General features: G+C 38.9%; 1 pseudogene; it reads left to right on the top strand.

Annotated features, from left to right (window-relative positions):
* Positions 1-376: 376 nt before the first annotated feature.
* LOC120800752 lies at positions 377-2,223 on the top strand (annotated as a pseudogene).
* The last annotated feature ends 6,365 nt before the right edge of the window (positions 2,224-8,588 follow it).

Genomic DNA, 8,588 nt, shown 5'->3' with positions numbered 1-8,588 from the left:
GGGGAAAAGACCTCCCACAAGCCACTTCTTCTCTATCAAACCCTTACTTTTTCAACTTCAGTACAATCCTAGCTTGTCACAAGTGTAGTATGGTAATGCAACAATGTGTCTTTGATTTCATTTGAGTTGTCCCACTGGCCTGTACCTGAGGGACGTGTTTACACACTAGAGGCCACAGCTTACGCTCTTCTGGCTCTGGTCAAGGCCAAGATGAGCACATCCAACTTACTATATCTGCGTGTCACTGGCATGTCATGCTATAAAAAAACATATGTTAGTTGTGAGTTATCTTCCATGGTACCACACTAAAGAGTAGAAAGTTGGTGAAGACAGGCATTTCCCTGACTGAAAATCCTATGACCTTCTACATTTCCCAATGAACATCATAGTTCAGCTAAAACAAAATTTTCTCTATTTTCACTACTCGCTGTATTATGCTCGGCCCGTAGAGAAGGAGAGCGACTGTCAGAAGTTTAACCTGTCAGTGGAGCTCCGCCCAGGTATTGAGGTGCCCCCTGTCAGTTATTTGGTGGTTGTCATTTTAAATGTTCTTCTACTTGTTTTATTTTTCTTGACTTTATACTCGTCTTGTGTTTTGATCCTGCAGAGAAAATGGATTAGGATGAGAAGATACACAAGCTAAGAATAGAGGTTTTGTAAGTAAACTGTAGAAATAATACCAGCAAACATCACAGTACAATGGCTTTGTAGAGAACACTTTCAAAACCAGCCTCAATCCCTCCATTTCACTTCTCCCCTTCTGTTTCTGGTCTATAATTACATTTCCAATGTTCCCTTTAAAGTGTTGCCCAACGTCCCTGATTTCCTCATTACCCATCCCCGCTTCACAACGTTTTCGTGGTCTTAAAAGAAAAAAAGACAACAAATGTTGAAGACATTATGTCTCCTTTTTAGTATTAATTTCATTCTAATTTAACTTAATTTGTGCATATCTGAACATATTAGTAACAAACCGTTTGGTACAGTAGCTGGTCTGGAGCTTTCACCTGAATCAAACAATCATTAGCAGATGGAGTTTGCCCAGTTATAATGTTAAATTTCCATTTCTCTGAGCACTTTAAAGAGTTCTTGTCCATGTTGACTTAAGGCCGGAGATTTAAAGTTCATTTTTGTCCTTGGAAACAGCAGTTGACGAAATAGTCTCACCAAGGGGTCAATTTCGTAAAAAAGGAATGTTTAAGGGTGAAATATTTGCTTAATAGCAGTTTATAGCTACTTAACTCTATAGCTGTTTGTTCCGTTATACCAGGTATGTCTTTTAATATATTTGATGAGGGGCTTTTCTTACTAATTTCTTCCTTATTTTAATTTTTCTGTTCATTGTCTGTGCAGGTATAAGGACACGGAGCACGATGCAACCATGTCAGTCTTGGATATTGGCTTGTTAACTGGCTTGACCGTGAACAAAAAAGACCTGAATTTAGTAAGTCTATCACAAACACACACACACACACACACACACACACACACACACACACACACACACACAAACAAAATGTTTTAACAAATTAACAGTGACAGCAGCTCTTTGTGTGAATGTGTGTGTGTGTGCGTGCGTGTGTGTGTGTGTGTGTGTGTGTGTGTGTGTGTGTGTGTGTGTGTGTGTGTGTGTATGTGTGTGTGTGTGTGTGTGTGTGTGTATATATAGTTGTCTAAAGGACTTGCCCGCACCATTGCAAAATATAAGATGAATACTGAGTCAGAAAGAGGCTCGGTGACCATCTACCTGGAAAAGGTAAGGCGTCAGCCTTTCTTCCCTCTTTACCTTTTCCTCTCTCCCTTGTTCTCTATTTATCTCTAATCACATCTTGCTTACATTTCTCCACAGGTTTCTCACACACGACCAGAGGAGATCACTTTTAGGGTCCATCAGTAGCTGAAAGTGGGCGTCCTACAACCAGCGGCTGTGTCTGTCTATGAATACCATTATCATCAATACAGTAACAGTGAGTCTCAAAGACATCTTTCTTTCTTGCTGCAGAAACACGTTGTGTGAAATTCTACCATACACAGAGGAGGGCTGGACAGCTACTGAGGCTCTGTAGAAATGATGAATGCACATGTGCTGAAGGTAATTAACGTGATGTCTCTCTCAAGACGTAAGCTGTCTATGCATGAATTTGTTATGCCTGAAATTCTTGAAGTAACACTTCTGACGGAGGAGGTAAACCCAATATTGATCACCGATTTGGGGGTTGTGCTTGTTTGTGATTGTTGTATCTTTCCCTTTCTGAATTTATCAGCACCCCCCCCCCCGAAAAAGAAAAATTATTTGCCCTGGGACACCATTTGACTGGGATTTTGTGAGAATTCATAAGTAATGTTTCAAAACTGTGCTCGTTTTTTTTTTTTTTTTAAGTATTATTTTTTACAACAAGGGTTTTATTTTCGTTGCTCCTTCCATCATATCTATCTTGTATTCACCAAAGTAATTTCTGAGATCTTGAGCCATAGTGGCATTGCTAAAACCAGGCCCAATGGATCAAGAAACACAAGCAGTCAGGTGATCATGCAGGTATGTCAAGTACAGTAAGTTTAACACTGAACCAATAAGTCTTTCTGTAAACTGGGTAATTTTACCATTCACCCGTGTTTTCTCTTCCAAATAACTTGGAGGTCTCTCAAACTCAGTAAATAGTGAATACACAGTGAATACAGGAAAGAAATGATGGTCGGAGCTACCAAAAACCCAGTTTGTAAAATACCTTTAAGTATCTTCTCTCTCCTCTGTATTTCAATTACAGGATGTCTTGATTTAAACATTTTAACTGTTTCCCTGCTTTCTGTTTCTAAATCAGGCATCAGTCCGTACTCGGTGCGAGAACCTGGATCGAGTACTGGCCCACAGAAGCAGAGTGTCAGACTGATGAATACAAACCTACCTGTTCTGGCATAAAGGGAATGGTCAAGCAGTACACACTCTTTGGATGTCAGCAGTAATGAAACTGAAGGCAATAAAATGTCATCTTTAAGTTGTTTTTATTTTGCATTATTTTCTAATGGTTTAGATTACAGTCCATAAATTACAGTGTAAATATTTACTACATTTTGCTATCAATAAAATACTTGATACTGTACTGGGACAAACATTGAAATTATTGCGACTCCTTTAAGTACACAATTCAGAATATCTTAAGAAATAAATGCAAATTAACAAATTTTGTATAATCAGATTATTTAATAAATGACCAAAGTTACTGATCATCAACAAAACATGCTTTCATATAGTGAAAAAAAAAATACAGACATAAAATGTACCCTTGATAAAGGACACTCCTTCGTGGACAACAACATACATATTTTGGATAGGGAGGACAGGTGGTTTGAAAGAGAAGCAATCAACGTTAAAGTAGAGAAACCACTCCTCAGCAGAGGAGAACGTTGACAACACCGCTTATCCCCCACCTGCAATGCTGTCCCTTAATCCTTTCCCAGGAGATTTAACAACCACTTTGGCCTCCTTTAAAAACTCCAATGACTGTCAAATGTTGAATGTCATATTCATACACTGATCAGCTACAACATTAAAAAGCAGTTACTGGCTTTAATGCTGTGGCTGATCGGTGTAAGAATATGACAGTCAAGATTTCTTTTAATCATTTCTTTTTGTTCCTAACAAGGTCATTATTGTCCTGCCAAAGAATTTCCGGATTCTCTTCAGTCGGCTCTTCTTAACTTTGGCAGGTGTACACTTATCTGGTGACCCGCCATTGGCCGATGTCTCTTGAGCTGGACCGGCTACACCTTGGCTAACAGCTGGTCCCTCTACAGCTGAGCCAGCAGCGTCTATTCCTGCGGCAGCTTCTGCTCCATCAGATGAATGAGGCATTTTTTTAATGCCGTCACAGGAGCGAAAAAGAGCTGAGCCGGCATCATTTTTAGGAGGTTTGGCTGAAGGCTCTTCATTTTTGTGCTCTTCCTGAGCTTCACCGTCAGATGGACTGGCTGCAACTTGGCTAACAGCTGGTTCCTCTAAAGCTGTAAAAAATACATCGTCTATCACTGCGGCAGCTTCTGCTCCATCAGATGAGCGAGGCATGTTTTTTACGCTGTCACAGGAGCGAGGAAGAGCTGCGTCATTTAAATGAGGTGTGGCTGAAGGCTCTTCATCATTGGGCTCTCCTTCGGCCTCACCATTAGGAGATAGGTCCCCATCGAAGTTGTCCATTGGTACGACCGCCATTTTCTCTGAAGAATTCTTGGCACTGAATAAAACATGACAATAAATTAATGATAACTCAATCACTAAACAAATCTGTCCAACCCTACTGAAACCAAAACACATTAACTTACTACAAACTGATCTCTACTTCATCCACCAGATGGGCCATTGTGACAAAGGGGTGAGTGAGAGCCTTCCCCGGAGTGATCCTCTTCTCTGCGTCTGTATTTAGAAGGCATTTTAGGAGACTGACAAATGCTCTTCGATCCTCCACCTCAATGTTTTCCCGCGTCTCCAAGTCATGCTGTATTTAAAACAAAGTAGGTGACAGTTCAGTTTAACTGCTTCCTTTCTCTCTGCCACAGAGCAGATTGAGATCAATTCATTCTTTAGTCAAGAAATTGACCACTTACTCTTATCAGGTCATCCAGGCTTCTTAACCACATGTACCATCTTTTGGGCTCAATGCCAGTGCCAAGCCGGTATTCCCTCGGGGTCTACAGGAACAAAACATGCATTTCAGATACTTCCTCCTTAATGTCTTTAACATTTTAAAAGAGTTGTTGTCTAATTGGAAGATAAAAAAAAGCTGAACAACTGAAGCAAGATAAAATACCTTCATTCACCATCTTGGGTTGTCCCAGTGCTGGTTCACTTTTTGTGGGTGTGTTTCCCAGCACTGAGGAGGTGGTCAGCTAGCTGGCCCAGAATGTCTTCGATGCGTCTAATCTGAAGAGAGAATATTAAGAATCACATCAGCCGACACACTACATCAAGTCCCCTGTTGGGTTTCGACATGTGTCTTAAGTAGAACATTACAGTAGTTGCAATCAAATCTAGATATATTTGGCTACTTACCAACTGGTACTCGCAGTGTGCAACAGACAGCTTTTTTCCGAGGTACAGGAACCCAAGCACACAACCAAGATCCCACATGTCTATGGCCTTGGACACGGGTAGACCCAGGATGACTTCAGGAGCCCTATGTGTAGCATACAAGAACCACAAGAGCTATTAAGTACATTGTCAAATGCAGCATGTGTACTGAAGATTGACACAGCATCCCCTGGATAATTTACAGCATAAACACACAACTGCAAACGTGTTAAATGATGAGCTTTGCGGATTGAATTTACCTGCAACCCAGAGGCTGAATTCTCTTCCTCGTCTGTCTTCTGAGGCATTGAAGGACACGCCAAAATCTATAAGTTTTACTCGGAAGGGCTGAGCCGGGTGGTTTACCAGCATTATATTGTCTGGCTTCAGGTCCGAGTGAACGACACCAATGCCCTTCAGAGCATCAAAGGCCGTCAGCAACTGCAGAGACGGAGGACACAATGTAGACAGTTAAAGATACCAATGACCAAGGTGCAGGCTGTTACTTAAGCATGTAACTTCTTTCTCAGCTGGCTAAGTATATTGCTATTACTTTTTTAAAGATTGATCAAAGCCACATAGTCTTTACCTGGTGCGTTACTGGTCGTATCTCACTGAGAGACAGTGGCTTCTTTCGTTCTCTGAGCAATTTAAGAAGACTCTTGTCCAGCATTTCAAACACTAGACAGGTATGTCCTTTGTGGTCAAACTTCTCAAAGAGCTGAACCAAGTTCTTCTTGACTGGGTCAAGAACGCTCACTACTTCGAGCATTTGGATCTGTGTAGAATAACATAGTTACTTGTAAGTGACAGAGCATGGTATCAGCAGTTCATTTAAGAAACAAAACTTAGGCAAGAAGACGTGAAAAAACTTCACTATCAAAACAAATTAAATGATCTACCTCTCTTTTAGCGGCAGCCTCACTTTTTAGGATCTTGAGGGCCACGGGCTCTGATGTTTTTAATTTCACAGCCTTGGCAACTTTGCCAAAGCACCCTTCACCGATGAAATCCTTCAAGAGGTAGCGACATGTGCTGCCTGACAATATGTCAATATGACAGAGAAGCAGAACATGAAGAGAAAAGGAGAACACGTGAAGGTTACAACTTGGAGTCAGCAGGGCTCATTCAGTCAACACAACATGCACAGATGTAGCTGAACTATTCATTATCCCCATGTAAATAAACATTTGGTTTTCATTCTACGACCACATGAAGAAAAAGAATATGTCAGATACTAAATATGGCATCATGTCCATTTTGAGTGAGTGGAATTCCCAAAGAATGAGAAGAACAAAATACACTCAATGAGGGGAAACATTTGATCAAATGCTACACTGGTCTTCGTTATTCAGATAAGTCACTTAAGTAAAAGAAGCAATACCACAGTGTAAAAATATTTGATTACAAGTACAGGTATGTATTATCAGAAAAATGTCATTAAAGTATCGAAAGTTAAAGCACTTTTTCAAACTCTTAACCTGCATAGTAATCACATTTCAACTGTCAGTTAAATGCAGTGGAGTAAAAACACGTCTCTCTGGAATGTAGTGGAGTCGACATATAAAGTGGAGTAAAATTTAGATACTTATAAAACAAGGATCCTACATACTGTACTTGAGTAAATTAACTTAGTTACTCCTCATCACTCTGTGTGTGTGTGTGTGTGTGTGTGTGTGTGTGTGTGTGTGTGTGTGTGTGTGTGTGTGTGTGTGTGTGTGTGTGTGTGTGTGTGTGTGTGTGTGTGTGTGTGTGTGTGTGTGTGTGTGTGCTAAATTTTCCTTATCAGTGCTATCTGCTGTCACACAAATGTTTCTCCAAATTTGCCACTCCTTCATTGTTATTTCTTCAACTAACTCTGCTCTTTAGGTAGTGAAGTCTGCAGTGAAAGTTCTAAGCTGAAGGCAAACTGACCAGTTGACCAGTTTTCAACACTGAAGGACTCTTTATGACACAATACGAGAACATCAATTTGCTGATTCTTTGTTTCGATGTCATAATGCTGGAAGATTCTGTAACACTTTTTTATATGAGAAATGATGGACAATCAATAATTACTAATTGTAGCATTCTGTAATAGTTCACACACACACACACACACACACACACACACACACACACACACACACACACACACACACACACACACACACAGTTGCTCACAGTGATTAGGGCTCAGAGGTGTGTTTTTGAGTCTTGATGTGCAAGAACAGGAGAGTGATTGAGAAAATCCAATAAAGAGAGACAGGGAAGCAGTTTTCTTGAGTAAGAGAGGATGTGTATATTTAATATCACAGAGAGCTGATAAAGTTATAAAAATCTCATTCTATATTTAATTCATTTTATTGGGCTATATTTCCTAGAACACTGTCAGTGGATCAGGTGATATCTCCTACCCAAAATGTCTGATAATGTTTAGCGAATACATCTCATATAGCTTTCTGGCTCCTTTTCTTACTTGCTTAAACAGCAGCCTAAACAGTTTATAGATGGAATTTGCCAATAGTATACATGTTGACTAGTTTTCAATAAAAAAAAAATTAAACTGATACATCAACTAAAATCATAGAAAACCATGCTAATAAATACTGATGACTCAGCCAAGGCCTAAATTTCTTTTTGCTTAATCTGATAATAATAATCACACTGTAAAAAGAAACTATTTGTTTTAATTTAAAAAGGTTAGTGTCTGGTCTGCTTTAGAATTTCATGCTGACTGAATTTAAGAAGACAAGTTACAAGGGTAATTTTGTAATGATTCAAAACAAATAAACTTTTCTAGTCAAATAAACCTGACATTAATTCAGTTGTACTTAAATGCTTTAGTTTACGTTACTTAATCAAAATTCAATTCCTATAGAATTCTCTAGCTGAGTCAAAACAATCCAGTATGAAAATACTTCATTTACAGTTAAGTCTACCTACAATACCTCCACTGTAAATAATAATTTTTCTAAGTTTGTTCAACTTAGAAAAATGAGTTCACTTGTTGCCTTAAAAATGTGAGTTAACTGAACTGAGGTTAAATAGTTAGTTCAACATAATTTCATGAGTTTTGAAAATGTAGAAGTAGAATTAAGTTAACTGAAATTGAGATAAGTTCAATAAACATATGGCATCAAGTTGAATCGGCTGTTGAGTCACACGGGCAGTCATTAAAGACAGATCTAGTTTCTTTTTACACTTCCTCAGTTTAAAAAATCAAAGCCACTTTGTACTACAGCCAATACAAAATCAACTGGCAAAGTTTGCTGTTCACAGTGACTCTGTTGAAGTCGAAGTGTGTGGAAGTAGGGACTGAATTGTATACTAACTTTCATCATGGTTAACATTGTTTTCATTATTATGAAAAGAATCTACCATGACATACCTTTGCATTTATTAAAGACACACAGCAAGTTTACATAATGTCTGTTTTTTTCCAACTACAACAAAAAAGTGTCTCTGGGGAGTTTTAACTTTCAAACAATGCACGCAAAACAAAACTAAAAAATTTTACATTAAGTTAAGGAGAAAAAATTAGACAATT

The sequence above is a fragment of the Xiphias gladius genome, chromosome 15 (assembly GCF_016859285.1).
Source record: "Xiphias gladius isolate SHS-SW01 ecotype Sanya breed wild chromosome 15, ASM1685928v1, whole genome shotgun sequence".
Classification (NCBI taxonomy): Eukaryota; Metazoa; Chordata; class Actinopteri; order Istiophoriformes; family Xiphiidae; genus Xiphias; species Xiphias gladius.
Note: the sequence above shows the minus strand (reverse complement) of the source record. Positions and strands in the feature narration are given on the sequence as shown.